This window comes from Neovison vison, chromosome 13 (assembly GCF_020171115.1).
Source record: "Neovison vison isolate M4711 chromosome 13, ASM_NN_V1, whole genome shotgun sequence".
NCBI classification, from domain to species: Eukaryota; Metazoa; Chordata; class Mammalia; order Carnivora; family Mustelidae; genus Neogale; species Neogale vison.
Genome location: NC_058103.1, coordinates 92,881,781 through 92,908,118, shown reverse-complemented (window position 1 = coordinate 92,908,118; position 26,338 = coordinate 92,881,781).

Below are 26,338 nucleotides of genomic sequence, written 5' to 3'. Positions count from 1 at the left end.
TCACCCCCTCCCAAAAGGATAAGGAAACTGGGGTATTTACATGCTATCTCTAGTCAGTCAGTGGTTGAAAGCTGCTGCCAGGTGTGTCAATTCTCTGGTATGTCCACCTCCTCCAGCTGCCAGAGAAAGCCCTCAGGCAGTTGGAAACTGGGCCAGCAAGTGCCCTACAAGGGTAGAGCCCAAAGAGATACAGGAGGACATTGTCTATGCTCAATAAATCTGCTATCATCATCATCATCACTGAAGTCCAAAGGCAAAATGAAAGAAAGCTGGGCTCTTCTAGGTAAAGCTAATGGGAGGGAGAGGAGGTTATGAGCCCAGGATTTGGCACTGGGAGCCCAATTCTCTCATCCCAGGTGAGGTACCAAGTCAACCCTACAGAATGTCAGAGATGCACAGAGCAGTTTGTGGATCACACCCATGACCTACTAGGAATGACCAGAAGAAGGTAAAAATCCCCTTCGCTCCTCGAGAAATGGCAGCTTAGTTTTAGAGACCAACCATATGCATCACACAGTAAGATAAGCAGCAAACGAAGTTAGGACTTATTAAGTGTCCAAAGAGTTGGAGCAGACGCTGTTTGGAGAGGTGAGATTGCAGCTGGCTGGGGCAAGCAGAATGGGCTCTGTTGATTAAAGAGGATTAAACTAAACCTTATAGAATGATTCATTTTCAACTAGAAGAACACAGCCATGCCAGGATTTCCAGGAGGTAGCAATATACTGATTGAACCAAAGAGCTCCCCCGATCTAGATCCTGGCTGTCAATATGGAAGGCCTGGGGGCTAGGACAACTGCTTAACACAATCCCTCAGTTATCCTGCGATTACAGAGTGGTTTTTTTGTTTTGTTTTGTTTTTTGGTTTTTTTGTTTTGTTTTGTTTTTTGTTTTTTTGCTAGTGGTGATGCCTTTCTCCCCAAGCCACCAGTCTCAGGCAGATACAGCTTTCAATCTCTCTCTCTCTCTTTTTTTTTTCCCCAATTTATTTATTTTCAGAAAAACAGTATTCATTATTTTTTCACCACACCCAGTGCTCCATGCAAGCCGTGCCCTCTATAATACCCACCACCTGGTACCCCAACCTCCCACCCACCCCCCCTCCCCCCGCCACTTCAAACCCCTCAGACTGTTTTTCAGAGTCAATCTCTCTCTCTTGACGGCTTCACTAGCCTTCCATTTTAAACATTGTCTCTAATACCATAATAATAGCTATCAACAACTTTGTGAAGTTGTTGCCATTTGACAGAGGAGGAAATTGAGAGTAAGGGTTAAGGAATCTCCCTAAAGTCTCACCACTGAGCTTGCGCTGGCATGCTAGTGTATCTTTTTCAAAGCCAGACTAAATCACTATGCGTTGATGCCTGCAGTTCAAAGCAAAGTTCAAGCAAAGAAGATCTCTTAATTACTTTAAATTTGGGATCAGCAAATTAGATCTTGCAAATTGATCTGAAGCACTTGTATTTATAGGCTGTTTAGTCTCCCTTAGTGTCAACACAGCTATGGGAAATTTTTCTAAGGCTACTTCTATCCCAGCAGCTGCTACCAGCTTATGGAAAACAAACTGGGGTGGGACAAAAGGGAAGAGATTGAAATTCATTTGAGTGACAGCTTTTTTACCTTGGTCAACAGATGGTACATTTGTAGCATTCTTGGATCTGTAGGAGTGGAAGAATTCCTTGAGATCTGAGTTCAGCCCTCTTTCTGCAAAACTGTAAGGTCTGTTCAGTACTTAACATTCCATCTGTTACCTTTTGGCAGTTGTCGTTTTTCTTTAATCAAAGGTACTCATTACTTGAAGATTCCTTTTACTATATCAGATGTGTTAAAGATTCATTCATTCATTCATTCATTCATCCATAATAAGACAGCTTAGAAAGGTAGAGAGGGTAAAATATTATCCTGCATCTACATATAAGAAAAAGGAGATGATCAATAATGACCCTTTAATTTGCTGTTTCCTTTTGCAGACAGCCCGCTCCTCCCACCCCAATCAATTTCCCCAGAACAAAAGGCTCTTCAAGATTCTGGAGTAGATCGCAGCAGACGCAGCCTCCATTCAGGGCTCCTTGTAAGTGATGACTCTCCGGTCCCCTGAAGCCAGAGGTCTTTTCCCCATTTTTCAGTGGGTAACTCCATGACCAGGTGCTGAAAATACTTTGGGTAAAACCACACCATGATGAAAGGGTTCAAATACAAAAAGAAGGTGGTGGAAGACATTTCCCAAATACTTCAGAGATCTTTTAGGATATTCTGGGCTCAGCGAGGAGCTGGGCTCTCGGGGACCACCTGTGCATGTGGACGTGCCATTCCAAATTTAGAACTGCATGAAGCTAGCAGGAGCTGGGGAAGTTAGCATAGAAAATTTAAGACGAACTCCCAAAGGGACAGCAATTAGTCTTAATTGCCCACTGGTGCCACTGTGTGTTCCTCTAGAAGGATAGACACAGTGATCCTTACCTAAATTTTTAATGATGATGATGATGCTGATGACAGAGCAGCAGGAGCAGCAGCAGGCTGGCATTTACTGTGCGTTACACACTGTTCGGTTGTTCATATATATTAACTCATTTAGTCGGAGAGTAGCCCTGTGAAGTCAGTCTTATGATTACTGGCTACATTTTACAAAGTTACCTGAGGCATAGAACTCAAGTTTCTTGCCCAAGGTCACATAGTTAATAAGTGGTGGGATTTAAATTTGGGGAGTCTATATCACTGTGTAACAAATTACCCCCAAACTTACTGACTTAACACAATACTTACTCTCTCACAGCTCTGTGGATCTGGAATCTGAACTTGGCTTCGCTGGGTCTTCTGACTTCCGGGTCTCTCACGGGGCTGCCTTCAAGATAGGAGCAAGCCTGCTCATACTGAGCCTGTACGCGGGACATCCTGTTGGCCTCCTGTTTATTGACAGGATTCGGTTCTTTGCGGGCTGTCGGACTGACGTTGCAGCTCCTCTCTGACTGCTGGACAAAGGCTGCTCTTAGTTCTTTGCACACGGGCTTCTCCACAAGGAAGCTTACAATGGGATAGTTTGCTTCCTTAGAATAAGCACGAAGTTTCAGAAAGAGGGAGAGAAAGAGGTCGAAAGTGCTGTCAAGATGGAAGTCACAGTATTTTGTGACCTAATTGCACAAGTGACATCCCATCACTGCCATATTCATTCTGTTCATTAAAAGTGATTCACTAGGTCCAACCCACACTCAAGAGTGGACAATACAGAAATTGTGACTACAGAGGTAAGATCACTGGGGGCTACCTTAAAGGATGCCTCCCCACATAGTCTGATACAGAGCGCAAGGCCTTGACCAAGAGAGGAAAGAGGGTCGCACATTTCCTCCACGGTTAAATTCAGAAGAACCAAATCTATCTTAATAGACAGTTTAAGAATGTAGGGCTGGGGAAGTTCTAGGGTCTAGAGTTAATTAGTTCAAGTCACTTGAGCTTCTAGAGTTCTATTTTCCTCCCTGAAAACTCTCCAAGCTATGCCATTAACTGTAAGTGTGAGAAAGTGAGAGTTACAAATAATGGTTATTTTTTAAATTCCTATTTTGAAGTTAGTGATGGGGCGCCTGGATTGCTCAGTTGGTTAAGCACCTACGTTCAGCTTGGGCCATGATCCCAGGGTCCTGGGATTGAGCCCCACATTGGACTCCCCACTCATTGGGGAGCCTGCTTCTCCCCCTCCCTCTGCCTGCTGCTCTCCCTGCTTGTGTTCTCTTTGTCTCTCTCTCAAATAACTAACTAACTAAATAAATAAATAAATAAAATCTTTGAAAAATAAAAATAAAAAAAATAAAGTTAGTGATGAGAGCAGTTTACCTCAGGACATCACTCTTCCCTCTTCCTCTCTTTTTTTGTCCTTTATCTTTCCCTGTATAATTTTATATGTCTCTCTGTGGCAATTTCTCCACTTTCACCCTATGTCTCTCCTCAATTCCCCTCCCACCTGACCAGCTTTCTCTTCCTATCTTCTTACTGTTTCATACTTTTCTTTATCCTTGATCCTTCTTGGGCTCTAGGTTGCTTTAAATTTAATTTATAAAAAGTTTTTAGGAAGAAACAAGTCCGCCAAGCAAATTCACAAGAAGGCAGTATGATGGTCAGCTTCATGTGTCAACTTGGCTAGGTGATAATGCTCAGTTATTTAATCAAACACAAATCCACAAATCCTGGTATTGTTGGGGTGAAGGCATTTTGTAGATGTGATTGAGATCTGCAATCAGTTGACTTTATGTAAAGGAGATTATCCTGGATAATCTGAGCAGGACCGATGCAATCCATTGAAACCTATTTCCTTCTTAGCAGAAGAAGAAATCTTCCTTGTGGACTTAGTTCTTGTCTGAAAGTTTCCAGCTTCCTTGTCCTTTCCTGTCCTGACACTGTGTCCTACAGATCTGGGACTTGCCTAGCCCCCACAACTGCATAAATCAATCACTTTCAATCATTTTATATAAATATATGTATATTCATTTATATAAATACATTATATGTGTATATGCATATGTGCATATAAATTTCTATCTAAATCTAAGTATGTAAAGAAATACAGAACCTACTGATTCTGTTTCTTGGGGGGGATCCTGAACAACACAGGTAGAAATGTCCAATAGTTCTGATAGGGTCTTTATAGCAGTTGGGAGAGGGAGGCATAAAAGAAGAATTGGATAACTCAAAGAGATGAACTTTCAGAGCTACTATTTTTTTCCAGATGAGAGCTATGGACATCCCTCAAGTTATGCCAAGCTGGCTACCAAATTGGTCTGAATTAGTAGTCCTTGATGATACCATCTTCAGGCTTTTTCAGCCACTCTTCTCTGTCCCATCCGAACGTCTTTGTCATGTTTTCCATTCTCAAAGGGAACTACTTGCTAGCAAATTGTTCTACTACTTTGTTTCATGCACACTTACATTCCTAGCTCTGAGTCTTGCACATTTATGCCCCTTAATATAGGTTAATTTAAAAGATGATTGATGAATTTAAATTTAACAAGGGCATTCAATGTCTTTTTTTGTTTGTTTGTTTATTCATTTCTTAAAAATTTTAATTCCAGTACCATTGACATAAAGCATTAAATTAGTTTCCGGTGTACACTGAATGTCTTCACCCGGAGATAAGACTAAAGATCAGGATCATGCAACACAAAGGGTCCGTGAAAAAGAAATAATTGAGGGCAAGAGCACCTCTCCTTGATTTGTAAATCCTATTTATGAATAAACTACTTGGGTATCTACCTAATTGGCCACCCAGAGTTATGCTACATTTCTGTGTCTGTACCAAAATGTGGTCTTAGACAAACACGAAGCCATGCGCGCTGCCTGTGCCCAAACTCTGCACGAAGATCACTCACTTTCAAGTGTGGTCTGAGGGTGCCTAGAGGTTCCTAAAACACTTTCAGGGGGTCTGCTAAGTCCTCCTTTCCCAGCTACTTATCTGTGCAAGGCTGCGGTTTTTTTTTAAGATTTTATTTATTTATTTGACAGAGATCACAAGTAGGCAGAGAGGCAGGCAGAGAGAGAGAGGAGGAAGCAGGCTCCCTGCTGAGCAGAGAGACCGATGCGAGACTCGATCCCAGGACCCTGAGATCATGACCTGAGCCGAAGGCAGGCTTAACCCACTGAGCCACCCAGGGGCCCCAAAGCTGCATTTTCTTCATAGACTTCAATCAAAACAACATATCACAACAGATGATAAATAAGGAAGCAGAGATGAAAATCATGTTCTCCTTTATTAAGTCACCCATTAAAGAGATTTGAAAAAGCTTAGAACAATGCCATTTTTTTCTCACTAATTTGTTGAGAAATGCAGTTATTTTTCATAAAATATGTCACATGCAATGAGGGTATTCTTGTTATTTCAAAATAAAAATAAATGTAATAAAGAACTATTTTTAAAATTTTGTTTTAATTTCTAATATGATAAATATTATTAGATACAATCCACACTAAAAAAAGCTCTTTGTGTATTCCATAATTTTCAAGAGTGTAAGGAATCCTAAAACCTAAAAGCTTGAGATGCTCCTGCTAAAAATCATTAATCATGTTTCTGCTGGACCAGAAAGCACCATGTGCCTCTAGAGGTGACTGGTTGGTCACAGGAATTGGGAACAGTTTAGAGTGACATGTAACCTTGAGTCTGTCCCATTTGCTTGCCGCCAAATCCACATCAGAGGTCATGTTTCATATTCCTTCCTATCTTCTACAGAACCCAACAGAACCATGAGCACACAATACACTCTGTTAAATATATGGACTGATTTTTATTAATCTTCAACTTTGCAAAATGTATTCATTTAGAATAAGGAGATATCTACCATACAGCTTAAGAAGCATAATGTCAGTCTCAAAGGCTAAAACTCAAGCAGTTTGGGAGACCCCTTTCCTCAGCCCAGAGAACGGAGCCTTTTCTTATGAGCCCATGAAGTCACCATGTGCAGGAGATTTTGAAGTTTTCCTTTGGTTAGAGAAATAGGCAGGATATGGTAGGACTTTAACAGCATGGGGTCTTAGGTGAACTATTGATGAGTGCCTGGCAATATAGAACCCAAGGTGTATGACTTTTACACATACTCTATTGGAATACAGTTTAAAAAAAAATTTTTTTTTTTTTACTTACCAGAGAGAGAGCACCAGGGGAGAGAGAGAGACCGCACAAACAGGGGGAGTGGCAGGCACAGGGAGAAGCAGGCTCCCCGCTGAGCAAGGAGCCTGGTGTGGGGCTCCATCCCAGAACCCCAGGATCACAACCCCAGCTGAAGGCGGACACCCAACCAACGGAGCCACCCACGTGTCCCTTGAGTACAGTTTTTAAGTCCAGACTAGATTGTGGCTATAAGTGCAGAGTCAAAGCTCATCTTACTGGCTGTGAGATCTGGAGCAAATTTCTTATGCTCTATCAGCCCCACTTGCCCTGCCTGTTTAATGGGAACAGCAGTATTATGCCTTAAACTGTTGGAGGTGAAAATCAAATGATGTAATTGTACAGCAAGCTCTCAGCCTGGGTGCCTGGCACAGTGAGAGAACTGGAAAAAATGTCAAGTACTACTGTTATCTATCTAATACTCCTTTGTGTTCGGCAGAGTAGCGGGGCTGGGAAATGGACTTTCTGTTCTTATTTGGTAGTTAATATTTAATATGCTAAGCACTGGAGAGACCTATCGTTTCCCATAGTCCTTGCTGAGAATGCAAAAGGGAAAAACAGATCTTGTCTCTTGTCTCCTCTTTCATTCTCAGCAAAAGCCCAAAGGTGGAGGAAAAGGAGGAAGAGGAGGACAACCACTCATTTACTAAAGAAAATGGGCTTCCCCTCCCCTCTCCTGGACCTGCTGCGGGTGAGTTTGCAACAACCCCCTTCACTCCGACCAGATCCTATCTGTGTCCGAATGGAAACTTCTCTTGCTGGAGCAGAAAGGACACGGGGTTGGCCCGGGCAGTGTGTCTGTTTGCTGTGGGTCCTCGGGCTGCCTACTAAGTCTCGGGGCAGGGTTGGTTTTCAGGTCTGGGGCCCGGAAAACACATCCTTTAATGGGCACGTATTTGCAGTGTGACACAGGGCTTGGAAGCCCCAGCACCATAGACCAGAGCAGCCGCCTGACTTGTTTCCCAGGAAAGGCTGTCTTCATGAGATATTATTAGGGATGAATGCTGTGAGCTCTGAACGCTGACGGAGGACAGCAGCCACCTAACTTCAAAGGCTCCCGCCTCTCTGGCCCCCCTGAGAGCTGGGCTGTGTCAGCCACAGGCCCAAAAAAAGACCTTTCATCAAGGAGAGAGAGCACTGTGACTTGCCCAGTAGCTGCATTTGAGAATCAAAGGGCTGATTTCAGGCAGTGATAATGCTGTTTGTCTGGAGAAGAGCTCCGCTGCTTTCATGTGCCACCGAAGGAATAGAGAGCAGCAGGAATTCAGACCCAAAGGCTGGCTCTGGTCTGTGCTTGAAATAAACCCAAGGTAAACAAGAAAACACCTGCCACTTCACCAGTGATGTACTTAGCACCAGGAGACGCAAACTAATGCAGGGCAATATAGACAGCAGGGTGTTGGAAATGAGCTGGACCAAGCCACTTGTTCTAGAAGATGGTGTCAAAACAGTACAGAAGTTAAGAGTAGCAATGCCATGTAATGTCTGCAAAGAAGCAATAAAATAAAATAAAATAAAAATTTTTAAATGCAGGTTATTTCACCAGAAATGTGAAAGGCCAAGGAAAGGGCATAACAAAACTTTTTGTTTAACAGGCTGTTTCCATTAGCAGCAAAGGAGGAGGAAATAGGTTTCTACTTGCCTGTCAGGAATTTGGGTAACACATGAGGATTCTGTCACTAAACTAACAGTGGGGTGGAAAAGAGGGAAGCTAATGGAACACAAGCCTCGGTGAATTTTTTTGTTTTGTTTTGTTTTTGTTTTTTAAAGATTTTATTTATGTATTTGACAGACAGAGATTACAAGTAGACAGAGAGGCAGGCAGAGAGAGAGGAAAGGAAGCAGGCTCCCTGCTGAGCAGAGAGCCCGATGCAGACCTCCATCCCAGGACCCTGGGACCATGACATGAGCCGAAGGCAGAGGCTTTAACCCACTGAGCCACCCAGACACCCCTGTTTTGTTTTTTAAGTGAGCTCTATGCCAGTGTGAGGCTTGAACTCACAACCCTAAGATCAGAGTCACATGGTACACTGAACTGAGCCAACCAAGTACCCCACGTTGGTGAATCTTTAAAATGTGAGTGAGCATCAAAAACTAATGATGCACTGTATGGTGACTAACATAACATAATAAAAAGATAAAATAAAATAAAATAAAAAACAAATAAGCCATCCAAAAAAATAAATAAATAAATAATAAAATATGAGTGGCCCTCTTCTGTTAGGAGTGGCAAAAAGTCTACCTTTCCATTCCAGGCAGCAAGTTCCAACTATGGGAGGGCATGATTTTCTATATACTCCTTTGACGTAAAGAAACACTTCCAACAATCGACAACAATGAGGCAATAGCAGGGATGAAAAATAACCAAGGCGAGAAATAAAAATATCAAGTAGCAAACAAAAGTTTCATTCACTGATGAAAGAAACAGGATTTTTAGAAACAAGGCAGAATGAACAGGAAAAAGTGGGAGATTGTGGGCACGCTTATTTCAATTTTCTAACTAGATGTTCTTGGTTAAGTATATGTTCTCAACAATTTGGAGTTCACTCCAGATTCTAAATCTCCCTTCCGGAGGCTCACACCTCTACATAATTAGGTTAGGTCGCCCTCTAATGGCAAGAAGCTATACTAGCGTCTCATAAAGCCTGTGTATCTTCTGGTAGCGTCTGGGATTGGAGTTGAGTATTTGGTATACAGCGCTTTCACACAGAGCAAATACGAAGAAACCATAAACACCTAATTATAGTTCCTGTGAATTTCTTGTAAAGGGTTCAGAAAACAGTTTGATACCCTGAAGAACTGAAGGAATATTTAGTGCACTATTGTATCAAAAGGGGTGTCTTTAATTGGGATACTGTGTTACTGAGATTAATCAAATATCTGCTAAAAAAAAAAGCTTTCCCTGTTGATGGCAAATAGAGCATTCTGATTTATACAGATACATTCTCAGCCAAGACAACCTTCATAAACCTCGTTGAACCTCCAAAGGAAAAAAAGGCCAACAACCATTGAACATATCTGAGATAAGAAAAAATTTAATAACTGAATTTCAGGAATTGTTTAAGCAACAAGATTAGTCAACTAATGATTCTAATCTTGATGCTGTCATTATCTAGCTGTGTGTTTTTGGATTTCATTAGATCCCACTAGATTTCCTATTATTTTTCTTAAACTACCTCCAATATCACTTGTGACCCAAATATTAACCAAATTATTATAACTCAATATTAATTCTCTCCAGGAGACTGTAATCAGCACAAGCCCTATACTGTGTACATACACATTGTAAAGACAATGATAAAATTAGTGAATGCATGAGGAAATTGTCCTCTGATTACGTGGAAGACACTGGGAAATACGGCAGAAGCAAGCACCGAAGTTGACATGTTATGGGTACAGCCATGAGAGAGAGCCTGGCAGTTAATTTTCAAGCTCAGATTTTGGAGAAAGAGGCTGTGATGAATCCAGCTTTGGTCAGAGGCTCACACAGGTCTAAATAACTGGAGGTATGAGGAGGGTGACTGGGATGGGACGGGGCAGAAAATTCAATAGATGTCCATGGCAGGCACAAACACGTATCAGTCTTAAAAAACTGAATGATCTCTTGCTTTGACCCTTAATATGTGTGTGTTTATGCTGCCGCTATTGTTGCTGATAATTAGTGAAGTACATATATTTATCTCATTAAATTTAGGTAATATAACCAAAGCTATATTATTCAGTTAATATATTCTAACCCATGCCACAAAAAGGTTTATGGCCCTGTAAAAGATTTCTTACAAGGAATATAGCATAATAAAAAAAATTAATCACTAAGATAAAAATGCATCTGAGCCTTAAATGTCCTCTATAAACCTCTATAATTTGGGGAAAAAGTCAAATTTTAATAAGATTTGAGACAAGAACGAAGATCATTGATGGGAGTACTCTTACTATGTTTTTGCCTAATATTAAAATTCATACATTGGCTATTTCCTTTAGCATTGTAAACCAGTAGGATTATTAATGTCTATTTTATTAATTAGGGGGAAAAATCAAAGGTTTTCTCAAGATCACAGAAAAAGTCCTTAAAGAGTCATCATGGTTTTTGTGTGATCCATCCATCCAACCATCCACCCATTCATTTATTCATCAGGTATTTACTGAGCCAATCTGCATATTTTGTACCCTCATAAGGGCAGCAAACTGGGTCCCTGGGTGGCTCAGTCAAAGTGTCTGCCTTTGACTCAGGTCATGATCTCAGGGTACCGAGAAGAGGAGGAAGCTGTTAAGAGGATAAAGCCTGTTCCAGCATCTTCACTTAATCAACATTCACTATGTATCACGCCCTGGGCTAAACACTAGGTGTAACAGATGAAGAAAACCTATGTCCAGATCTCAGAATTTTCACAGCCTCCTTTGGGAGCTGGACATAGGCCATCCACTTCCTACATAATGTGGTCAGTCCAGTGATGGAGAACACACAGGGGCTACAGGAGAGGAGCAAGAGATCAGGCGGAGGCATTTGTCTTATAGGATGCCAAGAAGTTGAGTGGATGGAAAGAATGAGGAAGGACTTTCTAAGATGGAAGAGAAAAATCAAGTGAAGGCCCAGAGAATGAGAAGAAACTCATGTCAAAAGAAGTTACTTGTAGTTCTGTGTTGTTGGACCTTCAAGTGTAAATCACTATTAAGTCAGATTTTTTCCTTTCCTGTACTTGAGACATTAGGGTTAGAAACTAAGTAAAGTCTTTACATTCATCAATTTTTAATCTTTGTATTATTGTTTTGCCCACTTACAGTAGTCTTAGAATATCTTTAAAGTATCAGAGGTTTGTGTTCAGTGTTTTCTCAGGGTACAGGTTACTGGAAAATTTGATGAACATTCTATTTCTACCTTCTTCCTAGTCCTTGACTCAGAAAAATAAAAGGCTGAATAGTGTAGCAGCAAGTCCAAAGCCCTTCAGTATTCTCTAGAGGTCTCCTGCCAAATTGACATTAATCCAGCAATCAACAGCTCACACATATGGTTGTCTAATTAGCTAACACTCTGCAGTAATGAGAGCTAGTATGGCTGTTTATGGCCAGGAATGGTAGGTTAGGATAACTTGGAAGGGGTCCAGATATAAAAGCACACCCGCCAAAGGGGAGACCTGGCACCAGAAGGCGATACACATGTCAGTGCTGGAGGGAACCCAGTCCAACAGGTAGCAGCCAGGATCTGGAAATTACGGTAACTGATAATAAGCAGGGTATAACAAGTGGGAATGGCAGAAAATGAGAATTAAATAACATGATGGCCTTATTCCAAAAAGTGAGTGGGGCAGGGTAATAAGGCAGGAATTTGGAAATCTAGGGGGACATTTATCAGCAGGAAAACAATCTATGATCCGGTGAAACCCCAGCTTCTGGTCAAGTTCATGAACAGGACTTCAACTCCCAGGGAAGATACAGTAAGATCAATGCGTAGGTCCTGGAGTTAAAAAAAGGACCACATATGTAACAGAGATAAGTAGTAGAGCACGGAAAGCAATTAAGTACTGGTCTATGAAATGTGTAGGACTGATGATTCACAGACCTGTACCCCTGGGACCAATATACATCATATGTTAATTTAAAAAAAACAAAAACCAAAAAACGAACTGAGTCTAGTTACCAGAACTTGGACACCTAGTGGGGACTTGGTTTCAGAAGCAAGAAGCAGACTAGAAACGCAGCAGGCACAGAGCTGGACAGGCCACAAGTGTGACTCGGACTAGATACCGTGATGGCCTCCGAGTAAGGCTGAACCTGCTGTTGGGGGATCAGTGGCCCAGCACTTAGGGAGAGGAGAGCTCCAGAGGCTGGGAATCTGCATGTCAATAGTAATAAGCAGCTCATACTTTACACCTGGTTCACACTGTAAGACTCGGTCACAGGACTTGCTCAGTTGGGGATGCCTCTGTTATTCCCCTGAGTCTTCCGTCTTACAACCTGATCACAAAAGGCCATGAAATGATGCTGATACAGCTTGCCCTCACTGTGGGAAGCCGACTTCCAGTGATTGCTGCTTCCCCCCCTCCCTTTTTTTTTCCTTTAAACGCTCACAGCCTTGTGTTTCATAATCTATCCTAATTTTGCTGGGTGGGGATAACATAAAACTCCAAACAATGCCAAGCAAAATCCAATAAAGGGAGAGGGTGATTCCATGACTGGAGAGAATATATGGACACTTTCAGGGGATACGTGCATTTGTGCTTGAAAAAAATGAAGAGTGAATATCAACTGTGGAATGGGAGTGGAGAGAATGATCCATTTTAAGAACAGTCGGAGATGATGTTAGACCACATAACCCAGTCTGGCTGGGTATAAAAAGATAGATTGGAGAGAGGAGGAGGCAGGTATTTGAAGCCAAAGAATATGAACTTTGCTGGGGATGTAATGGGCAGCAACTAAAAGTATTTTCCTGGCCATAGTGGAGCTTTAGAAAGAGTGATGTTAAGAGTGGGGAAGTATCAGACTCCAAGGGGGGGATATTCTATGAAATTATTGGGGCTGTATGCTTTAAAGTATGACTGCTGTGAAAGATCAAGACTGAGAAACTATTCCAAGTAAACTAAATAAACATGAAAACTGAATGTAATAGGTGATTTGAAGTTTGTTTTTGTTTTTGTTTTTGTTTTCCCTCTAAGGGCATTATTAGAATAACTGGCAAAAATCCAAATAAGGTCCATACACTAGAAAATTACATTGTGTCAGTGTAATTTCAGATTTTGATAATTGTATCATGATTATGTTTGAGAATGTTGTTCTTTTGGGAAAATGCACCCTGAAGCATTTAGGAGTAAAAGGACCTATATCTGAACTGTCAAATGGTTCAGAAATATAGCTGTATACACATGTACATGTATGTGTACATAATGTGTACATAGTTACACATACATATAGTATGTGCATATGTCTCTATTTACAGAGAGAGAATGAAATGGAAAATGTGATTAAATACTAATATTTGGGGAACCAAGTGAAAGGTTGTTCTGGAATTCTTTGTACTTTTCTTCCAACCTTTCCATAGACCTAAAATTATGTCAAAATAAAAGTTAAAAGAAAAAAGAAAATTCATAATGTGGTGATGGAGTTTAGTATAGTAACTGCTTGGGAGGCACTCCAGGGGCTAGGGTAATTGTCCTGGGAAGAGGTGGTAAGTGCCAGGTGGGGACAGGAAGAGACAGGAGAAGGAAGTAAGAGGCATTCTACAGGTAAAGATTCCTGTATCTGGCAACTCAATAGATAGGATATAAGAGCTCAGACTCCTTGGAGTTCTCAAGTCAAAGGGCCAGAGAGAATGGGATCACCTACACAGCTAGAAACATCTGTTCATGATCATGGTAGAGAATTACTTCTAAGATTTCAAAATAAAAACTCTAATTTCAGGAAAGAAGCATGAATGGAAAAATATAGACTGAGACTAGAATCGTTGAACACATAATAGGTAAGCCGAACATTTTTTGTTGTTGTTGAAGTATCTAATTAAATTTAATTGTGGCCCAGCTGGTAAATTTTTATTTGTGCAACCAGCCAGAAAAGAGTGGCATTAGGCCCCGAAAAAGAGTGCTGCATGCTGAAAGGTAAAAAGTGAGCAAAGGTAAAAATCTCACCATCGTGGTGAGATTTGCTTTAAGAATGCAGGCTGGCGGGACGCCTGGGTGGCTCAGTTGGTTGGACAACTGCCTTCGGCTCAGGTCATGATCCCGGAGTCCCAGGATGGAGACCCACATCAGGCTCCCAGCTCCATGGGGAGGCTGCTTCTCCTTCTGACCTTCTCCTTGCTCATGCTCTCTCTCGCTGTCTCTCTCTCTCAAATAAATAAAAATAAAATCTTTAAAAAAAAAAAAAAAAGAATGCAGGCTGGGAGCTGGCCTGCTGCACCGGCTCTGGACACCTGGCCCCTCCTTGAGCCTAGAGTCCTGCTCTGGTCTGTGTCCTTACCAGGTCACGCATGTGACAGGAGCTTCCAGGTGCCCTCTCATTCGTACTTCCATACCTTGAAATTTTAAGCATCCATCCTCTTTGTTTTTCCCAGAAAGATTCTTCTTTTATCAATGATTATGGTAGAATGTATTATTTGTTTACAATTCCTCCTTTCCACTCTTGTTTGTCAAGTGGACTACTCCACTCACTGACTCTGGACTGGGTCATGTGGATGAAATGACATGCACAGTTTTTTGGTTTTTGTTTTTGTTTTTAAGATTTTTACACACTTATTTGAGAGAGAGAGAATGAGCACAAGAGAGAGGAGGGTCAGAGGGAGAAGCAGGCTCCCTCCTGAGCAGGAAGCCCTATGCAGGACTTGATCTCCATACTCTGGGATTGTGACCCGAGCTGAAGGCGGTCACCTAAACACCTGAGCCACCCAGGCGCCCTGACATGCACAGTTCTAAGCAGGCATCACCCGTGTCTGCTTCACTTCTTGCCCTCCCTTCCTCTGCCAGAACCACATGTCTTAGATAATGGCTGCTCTTTCAGCCTGTTTCATGTGACCCAATCCCTTGCCAGTCAAGGCAAGCCCAACCAAGCCTGGCCAAACCAAGCAGAGCCACAGTTGGCTCAAGAGGCATATGATAGAGAAACAGAGGTTTATTGTTATAACTGCTGTGTTTTGGGGTTGTTTGTTACACAGCACAACCACAATAAAAGGAGATGAATAATCACCAGGTTCTTGTCTGTTTGGTTTGCAGCTTTTCATTCACCTGTTGCGTCTGTTATGAAGCCTTCTTCAAAACTGAACTCTGAGGGGCTGTGGCTCAGTTGTTAAGTGTCTGCCTTTGGCTCAGGTCATGATCCAGGGTCCTGGGATTGAGCCCTACATCACTCTCCATGCTTGGCAGGAAGCCTGCTTCTCCCTCTCCCACTCCTCCTGCTTGTGTTCCCTCTCTTGCTCACTCTCTCTCTGTCAAACAAATATAATAAAATCTTTAAAAAAAGAAAAAATAAAGAACTGAACTCTGGCTTTTCTGGTCTCTCTGGCCTCCACCTATAAACTGCCTTTCCTCCATGGATCATATGGTTTCTGGGCACCCTACCCATAACTCTGACCCACTAGCGATACTCTGATATTTGCATCCCCACTGGTGTTTACAGGCCCACAGAATAGGAAACAGACACAAGGTGGGCAGTATTTAGAATACAGAGGTTCTTACTATGTGAAATTTTGTTATTTAGAAAGCTGTCCTCTTTATAACACAACTGAAAAGGAGTGAAATATGATTGGGAATAGTGAAAATCATAAATGTTCCCATAGTCCATGCCCAAGAGTAGAAACGTATTACTCAGGGTGCAGTTCCACACTCAAAAACTATATGCTGCTATATTGTATGCACTTTTTTTTTTTAAAGACTTTATTTATTTATTTGACAGACAGATCACAAGTAGGCAGAGAGGCAGGCAGAGAGAGAGAGGAGGAAGCAGGCATCTTGCTGAGCAGAGAGCCCGATGCGGGGCTTGATCCTAGGACCCTGGGATCATAACCTGAGCCAAAGGCAGGTGGCTGAGCCCACTGAGCCACCCAGGCGTCCCTGCATGCACTTTTAACAAATACGGATATATGGTTTTCAAGAGCACACCTGACTGGAGGAGAACAGGAGTGCTAAAGGCAGGGATACCAACATCAGTGAGAAGGAACAGCTGACATGTTGATAGGAAGAGAGGAGGGAAAAAAGCCTATTAAAGAATGTATGAGAAAAAACACAAAGCCCAGTGGCAAGTATCCCTATAGACCATGCGACATCTTTGTAGTACAGTAGATCAAAGTAATTACTGGAATTTTCTTTTAAATCTGCATTAAGGGGCACCTGGGTGCCCCTTAAGGCGGCTCAGTCGGTTAAGCCTCTGCCTTCAGCTCAGGTCACAATCCCAGGGTCCTGGGGTTGAGCCTCACATCAGACTCTTTGCTCAGCAGGCAGCCTGCTTCTCCCTCTGCCTGCTGCTCCCCCTGCTTGTGCGTGTGCTCTCTCTGTCAGATAAATAAATTAATAAATAAAATCTTTAAATCTGCATTTAGCTATCTGAATAAAATTGTTTTCTTTTAAAGATTTTATTTATTTATTAGCGAGATAGAGTAAGTGGGAGAGAGAAAGGGAGAGAAAATCTGAAGCAGACTCCCCACTGAGCACAGATCCCAATGCGGGGCTCATTTCCATGACCATGAGATCGTGACATGAGCCAAGACCAAGAGTTGGATGCTTAACTGACTGAGCCACACAGGGGCCCTCTGAATAGAACTGTTTATGAAAAAATAGTTCTCACACACACATGAAAAAGTGCTCAACATCACTCATCATCAGGGAAATGTAAGTCAAAAACCACAAGATACCACCTTATACCTCTTAGAATAGCTAGTTTCAAAAAGATTAGAGATAACAAATGTTGACCAGGATGTGGAGAAAAGGGAACCCTTGTACACTATTGGTGGGAATGTAATTTGGTTCAGCCACTATGAAAGACAGTATGGAGGTTTATCAAAAAATTAAAAATAGAATTACCGTATGATCCAGCAATTCCACTTCTGAGTATTTATATAAGTGAAATGAAAGCACTACCTTGAAAAGGTATATGCACCCCCATGTTCACTGCAGCATTGTTTACGATAGCCAGGATACGGAACAGCCTAAGTGTCCATCAAAGCATGAATGGGTAAAAATGTGGTATGCATGCAGTAGAATTCAGCCATAAAAAAAGGAAATCTTGCCACTTGCAGCAACATGGCCAGACCTCAAGAGCATTAGGCTAAATGAAGCAAGTGAGAGAAAGACAAATACCACATGATATGTTTTATATGTGAAATTAAAAAGAAACAAAAACAGGGGCAACTGGCTGGCTCAGTAAGGAAAGCATGTGACTCTTAATCTCAGGGTTGTGAGTTTGGGCCCCGCATGGGATGCAGAGATTACTTAATATCTTTAAGGGGGAAAAAAAAAAAAAAGAAGGAGGGGAACCTGGCTGGTTCAGTCTGCCAAGCATCTGACTCTTGATTTCAGCTCAGGTCATGATGTCAGGGTGCTGAGACTGAGCCCCAATCCAGGCTCCGAGTTTAATGGGGAATCTGCGTGAGATTATTTCCCTCTGCCCTACTCCTGCTTCCCTCTCACACTTCTCTCTCTCTCTCTCAAATAAATAAGTAAACAAACAAATAGATAAAATCTTTAAAAAAGAAGAAACAAAGAAAGACAAATACCTTAGCTGGTAGATACAGAGAACAGATGAGTACTTGCCAATGGTTGTGTCTGGGGGTGAAGAAATGGGTGAGGAGAGTAAAAGGTACAAACAGCCAATTATAAGATAAATAAATCATGGGCATGTGATGGACAGCAAGGCAACTATAGTTAATAACACTATATTGCACAATTGAAAGTTGCTAAGAGAGTAGATCTTAAAAGTTCTCATCCGAAGAAAAAAAATTGTAACTCCGTGTGGTGGTGGATGTTAACTAGACTCATTGTGGTGATCATTTCATAATATGTGCAAATATGGAATCCTTATGTTGTACACCTGAAATTAACATGTCAAATATACCTCGATTTAAAAAAAGCTCTCAGAGGGGTGCCTGGGTGGCTCAGTCGGTTGAGTGTCTGATTCTTGGTCTTGGCTCAGGTCATGCTCTTAGGGTTGTGAGACTGAGCTCCGTGTTGGGCTCTGCGCTCAGCGCAGAGTCTGCTTGTCCCTCTCCCTCTTCTCCTCCCTGTGCTCTCTCTCTCCCTCTCTTTCTCTCAAATAAATAAATAAAATCTTTAAAGAAAAAGAAAAGCTCTCAAGTTGGTGGTGCCTTACTGTCAATGCGCAGCCAAGCTTATTAGGAATGTTATCAGTAAAACATATCAAAAGTGAAATTCTGTTCAGTGGAATGCCTTCCAAGTGACAAGAACTCCATGTGTCCCCTCAGGGTGTAAAAGGGCGAGGGCAGGAACGGGCTGCAGTGAGCACTTGCAAACACAAAAGCAGTACTCGTGGCTTCATGAAGTACGGGAAACTTGGGCTTATTACCGACCTCCATGTGTTTGCATGTGCCATTTTCTCCACTGTCCCACCTCCCCTACACCTCCAACCTGTGCTTTCTTCTTTGGCCAACTCCTTCCCGTCCTTGCATGCTCAGCCTAGAAACCATCCTCTGGGAGACTTTCCCTCACCGCCTCCTCCTCCCCAATTTGGGTTTAGGGCCCCCCTCCTATTGTCACAGCACCCTTGATCCATTCCTCTCGTGACTGGCCTTAATAACACTATTTTGTACCCATCTGTTTTGATATTGGCCCCCTCACTCACTGGCTTGGACTCCCTGAAGACAGGTGCCATGTCTTTCTCGCGCACCACAGGTTCCATTGTACGTGGCACGTGTATTTGTTAAGTGAATAATGCTCCCATCAGGTAGCTATCCAGAGAAGGGAATCTGTATTATGACCTTGACAACAAAATGAAAATACTCATCATGTATTATTCTGAGAGGAGGAATACTAAGGTACCTTAAGTAAGAGGGTTGGCATCTCTTAAAGGTGAAGTCAATTTTTTAGGCCAGATTCTGGTGTGTGTTGTTAGAGACTTCATCTTGGGCTCTCTAAAGGTGTCTTTCTCACTCACATCCCTGGTCACAGCGGAACTATTTGTATATGTGGTTGTACTTCCCATCTAGTGTGGTGGATAGGAAGCCAGGCCCGGGGAAGAAAAATGGATGATGACAACACGTGCAGCCTGGCAGAAAGGGGCGTGTATGCACACAGGAATCACAATGACCCCCATGGGGACTAGGAAACAAAACTGGGTCAAAACTTCCTACAAAGAAAAGCTTGTGAAGAGGGATCCTCTTTCAGACCCCCAATCAAAGGACGTTTTTCTGGACAAACAAAATGGCTTACAACCATTGTTGATTGCAGGTGAGTGGTTCCAGTTTTCTAGAAAAGTTCAGAAAATTTGAGAAAATGAGAGATGTTGGGCCTAACAGTTTGTTAGAATGGAAACTAAAAACCTACAAGTCTAGGCTCTAGTCTGTTGTTGTCCCCCCCCCCCCATTAATTTCTGTGTGTACTTAATCCAAACCACAGACTCTGCCTGGGTCACAGTGTCCTCATCGATAAGCAAAGGAGGTGAGCAGGATGGTCGGTGTTGTTCCCTCTATCTCTCCCTGTGGTTTTCCCCAACATAATGTGTTCATCATGGTGACTAAGAGTTATTAAGGAAAAAAAAAGGACATGTTTAGAGAAATAATGAAATGGGAAAGAGTTCATAATATACTTTTAAGTAAGAAATACTTATTTATAGAATGTATGGAGTGTGTTCCCAGTGCATATAACAAGCACACGTATTTGTGTGTGTGTGTGTGAGTATTTTTTTAAGAGATTTTATTTATTTATTTGACAGACAGAGATCACAAGTAGGCAGAGAGGCAAGCAGAGAGAGAGGGGGAAGCAGGCTTCCTGCTGAGCAGAGTCCGACACAGGGCTCAATCCCAGGACCCTGGGATCATGACCTGAGCCAAAGGCAGAGGCTTTAACCCACTGAGCCACCCAGGTGCCCCTGTGTATGTGTATTTAAGAAAATTTCACACATACAGAAAAACTATCATACTAAGACAAAGCAGATTACTAGCACTGGTGGTGTTACTGCTGGAGTTAGTGGAGTTACTGCTATTTTATTCTTGGTGTGTTTTTGTATTTCCAGTAAAGTACAGGTTTCATATTATTAAATGGGAAAAATAATTTTTGTGAATGTTTTCTTCTGATCATTGCATTCATACATGTACCTTCTAATAGGGTTAATAGTTTGTACCTGTGTCATTGGAATGAAAATGATAGTTGACCATTCATGACTATATTGGAGCTTTACAGCTGTAGAGTGAGCTATAGTCTGTGCAAATAAAATGCGAGTCATTTCTTATTCTATTCCAGATTCCTGGAGTTTAACTACCAGGGAGAACGCAGGCAAGCCCCATTCCGACTGGCACGTGGGAATCCCAGTGACTCCAGGGTCTCCTCCCTCCTGAGCTGAGCCCTGCAGTCCTCACACACAGCTCCCATCTCTTTCCTGCCTATTGTTTGAGCCGTGGCATCTTCTTTTAATTGAAATTCAATTAGCCAACATATTAGTTTCAGATGTGGAGTTCAGTTATTCATTAGCTGTATATCACACCCAGTGTTCATTATACCCTGTGCCCTCCTTAATGCCCATCACCGTCACCCCCGTCGCCCCCACAAACCTCCCCTCCAGCAATGTTGTTTGTTTCTTAGAGTTAAGAGTCTCTCGTGGTTTTCCTCTCTCTCTGAGGACTTCCCCTTCAGTTTCTCTCCTTTCCTCACTGATCCTCTTTGCTATTCCTTATATTCTTATATAAGAAATATATATATTTCTTAGATTTCCATATATTTCTTATATTTCCATGAGTGAAACCATACATTTGTTTTTCTCTGATTGACTTACATTGTTCAGCATAATACCCTCCAGTGCCATCCATGTCAATGTGAATAGTAAATGTTCATCCTTTATAATGGCTGAGTAATATTCCATTGTGTATACGTGTATGTGTATATACACACACATATGCACACATACACACCACACCTTCCTGATCCATTCATTTGTCAACGGACATCCCAGTTCTTTCCATAGTTGGAGGCTTGGCATTTTTTAACCCAGGTAAATATTTAATAGTGTAACAGTTTGATCCTATCACCAACCAGTGTCAGTCAAACTGGTAAGGAAAAATTGCAACTTGAAGCTAAACTGGGCCAGGCCAATGGTTAAGAGGAGACCGTTTGTGATGTGAATCTAGACAAGGAGGCAGACACTCTTTTGGCTCAATAAGCTTCAAAATCTAGGTGGAAGAATAGCTCCCACATGGAGGGATGCCTTTTTGTCTCTTTTTAAAAGACTATGATATTGAAAGAGGAAAAAACAAACAAACAAACAACAACATGGCAGCTGTCTGTGGTCTGATCTCCACAGTGGAGTTTCTCCCCTCACATACCCTTAGTACCTATTGCTTCTCCCTCTCTCTACTCAGCACTAGAAACTTCGACGGGACCAGTGGCATGATGCTAACACCTGGAAGGTTTCAGAAGAGGTTCGGGACCCCTCCTCCAAGAATATATCCACGATAACATGGGATGGGAAGAAATTAATCATCCACTGCTGGAGCCAGAAAAAATGAGGAATGGGTAGTGGATATTCATTGTTCATCCCACCCTTGCCAGTATTTGACCAGGAATAGCCTGGAGACCAAAATCTGCATATAAGACTCCAGAGAGTCTCCTGAAGGCCTTTGGGAAAACTCAGGAAGAAACGGTCTCACTTCCTCAGGACATTGTTTTGTCTGCATGGCACTCTTTGGGTTGCCTCAGCCATCCCTACCAGCCTGAGAATGAAGACAACACTAAAGGTAACAGACTACAGAGATGGGACAAAACTCGGGCCCTAGGAGCATGGTTGAACCACTGAGACAAACAAGCCTGAAGCCTCTGTACTTCTAGTTATGGAAGATAGTACCTCTCCTTATTGTTTCATCCTTAGGAGTTAGGAAAGACAAAGGTCCAGAGGAGGAATTCACTGAGGAGTGAGGGGTACATCCCCCCGCCACCATGCAGCTGGTGGGGACGGTAATGTTTGAGCTTATGGATGGGGAAGAGGGTGAGACTTAGGTAGATTGGGTCCACCCAGCCCTTTACTCCCTGACTAAGCATACTTTGTAATCAGAGCAAAACTGAAGGAAAGAACTTTCCTTCGGATTTCAGGTGTGTTTATTCAGCTAATGTAGCAGGGTTACAAACCACACAAACTATAGACTCATATGTACGAAGAAGATGTAGTTAATTTTCTATAAGCCTCAACCCTCAGTAGATACCAGAGATGCTTGCTAATTAACTTGCTAATTAAAGTTTCTGTCTCTTGGGCTTTAAACACCCTCCTTTTAGTTAAGCAATCCGATTATTCAAAGTTCAGTTTCCTAGCATGGCTGGCATAGATCACGCATTTTGGATGACTCAGTATTTCTGAGTAAATTCTCAGCCTACCAGAGGGATTCTTTATGCTTTTCTCCTTCCTAAGAGGTGTGTGAGGCAGCTTATGCCGTGGATGTCCTCTAAAGGCTTGCTGGTTTCTGCTACACTATGGTTTGTTGATCTGCATCCTTAACTGATAATCACTGTGGTGTGGCCCATCCCATTTGGCCCTCTCAAGTCATGACTTGGTACCCATGGTACCCATCCCTGGAGTCTGTGGTCCCAGACCTTTTACAGAGACCCCTTGTATAGAAGCTCTTTATCCTGCTGGTGCTCTGGTACTCCAGTTCGCCCCCTTCCCTTCAGCAAGGCATACAGCCATCTCTGAAGGCAAGATGGGGCCAGCAGGGAGCCCTGAGCACTGCCCCATGCTCGCCTGAACAGTCAGCTTGCTCTGCTCCATCACTCTGCTGCTATGTTGGACAGAGAGCTAAGCAGGGGCCAGGGCTCCCCAAGAAGCCAGCAGCCTCCTCTAGGCCTCTTTCTGGGAAGCTGCCCTAAGCCCCAGAATGGTAGATACCTCAATACCTACATGAATGTTCCTACACTCCCACTAGCTCAAGTTTGGGAGTCCAGAAGTGAAGAAAATGCCTCTGGACTTGATTCCTTTCTTTCTCTCTCAAAACTGAAGAAGTGTTGAAAAGTTCAGGCTTATTATTTCTCTATCTTATCTCTTGCCCACCTAAGACTCCAAGATGGAGACCATCAACTATTGATCTGTTCAAGAAGGGCACTATGGAATTTAGATATCTCTTCTCTATCTCCATAAAACTTTGCTTGTAAGATTTTTGAATTTATCAAATTGCTTAGATTTGAAATTTAAATGGCTTATTTTTGTTAAGCAGCATTAGTCTTTTCCTTGTGTGGTATAATGAGTCCCAATGTGGCTTAAAGCCAAGAGACCACAAAGTACTAGACTGAAAAAAATGACAATAAATCAATTATATTTACTTGTCTATATAAAAATTATATAATTATATATGTAGTATGTATCATTACATAATATACAATTTATATATAATTAGCCGTATGTGAGAGTAGGGAATGAATGACACTCAGGGGTCATTGCCAACATAAGAAATGCAGGTTTTCTCGGCCTTTTGATCACCTCTCAATCCTTTCTGAATGATTTAATGAACAATTAAAGTTAGTTCTGCAGATTTTTATTTCTCCCCACTGTGAGAATCAAGGAATTAAATTGAAAATGCTACAAGATAATCTTTGAGTAAATACTATTTAAATGAAGGGGGTGGGTCTGTTACCTTGTCTAATTAAATCTCAGATTAATCCTAGAAAATAAAGAAGGCCATGTTTGTTGGGGAATTGCAATGGGATAGACCCAATATCAAAATCAGCATAGCAACAGCAAACCATGCACTGAACTTGAGATATCATTGGCCCAAGACAGTGTATGGTCATAAGAAAGGGGAAAATCACCTGCTTTTTCAGGGTGGAAGGCAAAAATCAGCATTTACTGATGAATGTCCATCCTGATTTCTGAGCCTATCTATTAAACCAGAGTCTTTCCTTTTATTTATTTATTTTTTTAACTACAACCCATAATAAGAAATACATTTAATTTCCTGTGTTGTATTCAATCTATTCTATTTTGCTGTAGTCTATTCTTTCTTTAATATTTTTATTTTATTTTTTAAAGATTTATTTATTTATTTAGAGAGCGAGAGCATGAGTGGGGGGAGGGGTATAGGGAGAGGGAGAGAGAATTTTAAGCAGATGTCACACTGAGCACAGAGCCTGACACAGGGCTTGATCTACTGACCCTGAGGTCAAGACCTGAGTTGAAATCCAGAGTTGGATGCTTAACCGATTGAGCCACCCAGGTGCCCCTCTTTCTTTTATTTTAAATTTATTTTTCTTTTTTTCTTCTTTTTAAATGCTGGTAGTCACCCATTAAATTGATGCCATGGTCCATGAGTGGACTGTAGTTTGAAAAATGCACTCACAACCTTTTGTTTTCAATTTTTTAAAAAGATTTATTTTAGAGAGAAAGAGAGAGAGTGAGCATGCACGTGTGAGTGGGAGGAGGGGCAGGAGAGGGAGAGAATCTCAAGGAGTCTCCCCACTGAGCACGGAGCCTGAAAGACAGGGAGCCCAATCCCACAGCCCTGAGATCATGACCTGAGCCAAAACCAAGAGTTGGTCCCTTAACTGACTGAGCCACCAGGTGCCCCTGCACACACTACCTTTAAAGATGTTTCTCAGAATGTGATCCAAAGACCTTCCCATTCTCTCCTCAAACACTATATCGTAAACTTCTGGGGTTCTTATTCTAAAATGCAGATTCTGAGGCCATTATTTCTTTCCTGGTCTCTGAAAACCAAGATAATTGCCTTTGTCATTGGCTCCCAAACATTGTTCTCCTTCTGGCCAGGCCCTCAGATAAGGGCTTGGATGATCGCAAACCAGGGGCTCTGAGGAAGAAGGCTGGACCAAAGAAGGTAGCCTGAGCTTAGTGCTGAAGAAGACTTAATAGGCACACCCTCTAGGAGCTTCGGGGAAACTGCAGGACAAATGGGCCAGAGATCAGAAGTAAAAAAAACAGAAACGAACAGAGGAAAAGCAGAACAGGGGCAGGGCTGAGGCTTGCTGTTTTTGCGAGCGCAGGATGGAGTACTAAACGAGATCCAATTAGGGCCCCTCTCTCCGTGGAGGCTCAAGATCAGAGACTCTGAGAGTGGGGCCTGGGATTCCAATGGAAATAAGCTCCTCTGGAGGATTTTATGCAAATGCAGTTACACAGACATTGCCAGGCATAAATCATGTTCTTCCCTCTCCAAGAAGAAGATGGAAATTTGCAGCAGCAGGCATGGAATAAATGTTTAACATGCAGCCAGCCACCAAAGTGAGGTTTAGTTACTCCACTGTCATTACAAGGCACGCTGGCTTCTTTCAGTGGAGACTTCTATTTCTTGCCATCATTTCAACAGAATATTTGATTTTCTGCAGGAACCCCGGCAATTGGTTACAGTTGTTAAGGGAAATTTGGATCTATTTCCCACTACCAGGTGAGACCCAGAATGGGCGCTCACCCAAGGACACAAGAAGGCAAATGCATTAACCAGACTGAAATTGGATTTTTGAATGGGATGACTTTAAGAGTAGGTTGTTCTCAGCTAAGATCTTGGTGGGGGGAGAGCAAGCATCTTAAAAACCAAACCCAGAAAACTACTATATTAATTTTTAATGAGGAAAATGTAAGTATCAGGAAGATGGATGTTCATATTTGGTGAGTGCGCCATCTCCCTATAGGCAGGTTCCCTGGGATACTGAATTATCATCAGACTATTGCTTGGTAATCATAGCATTCCAGCAAGGGGAACTAATCCAGGGAACCTAATGCCCATTGATGGATTCATCATAGCCCCTCTCTGGGGACACAGATGCCCCCCAGCTCAGCAGGTCCCACTGCTGGGGGGAGGGGGCACCTTCTAAGCGGCACATTTTGGAGACACACTGCTGACATAAGAATCTCTGGATCTAACTTTTCCTTCTCACTTATATAAAACAAAGCTCCAACCCTTTTCCTCCTGTTCGTTTAATACAGAAAACTCATACAAGCAAAAAACAAAATTAAAAATACCCCATAGAGACAACTACTATCCTGGTGATTCTTCCAGATTCTTCTGTCCTCTTCAATTCATCTTTTCTGAGCACAGCAGCCCTCCTCCTCCTCATTCTCAAC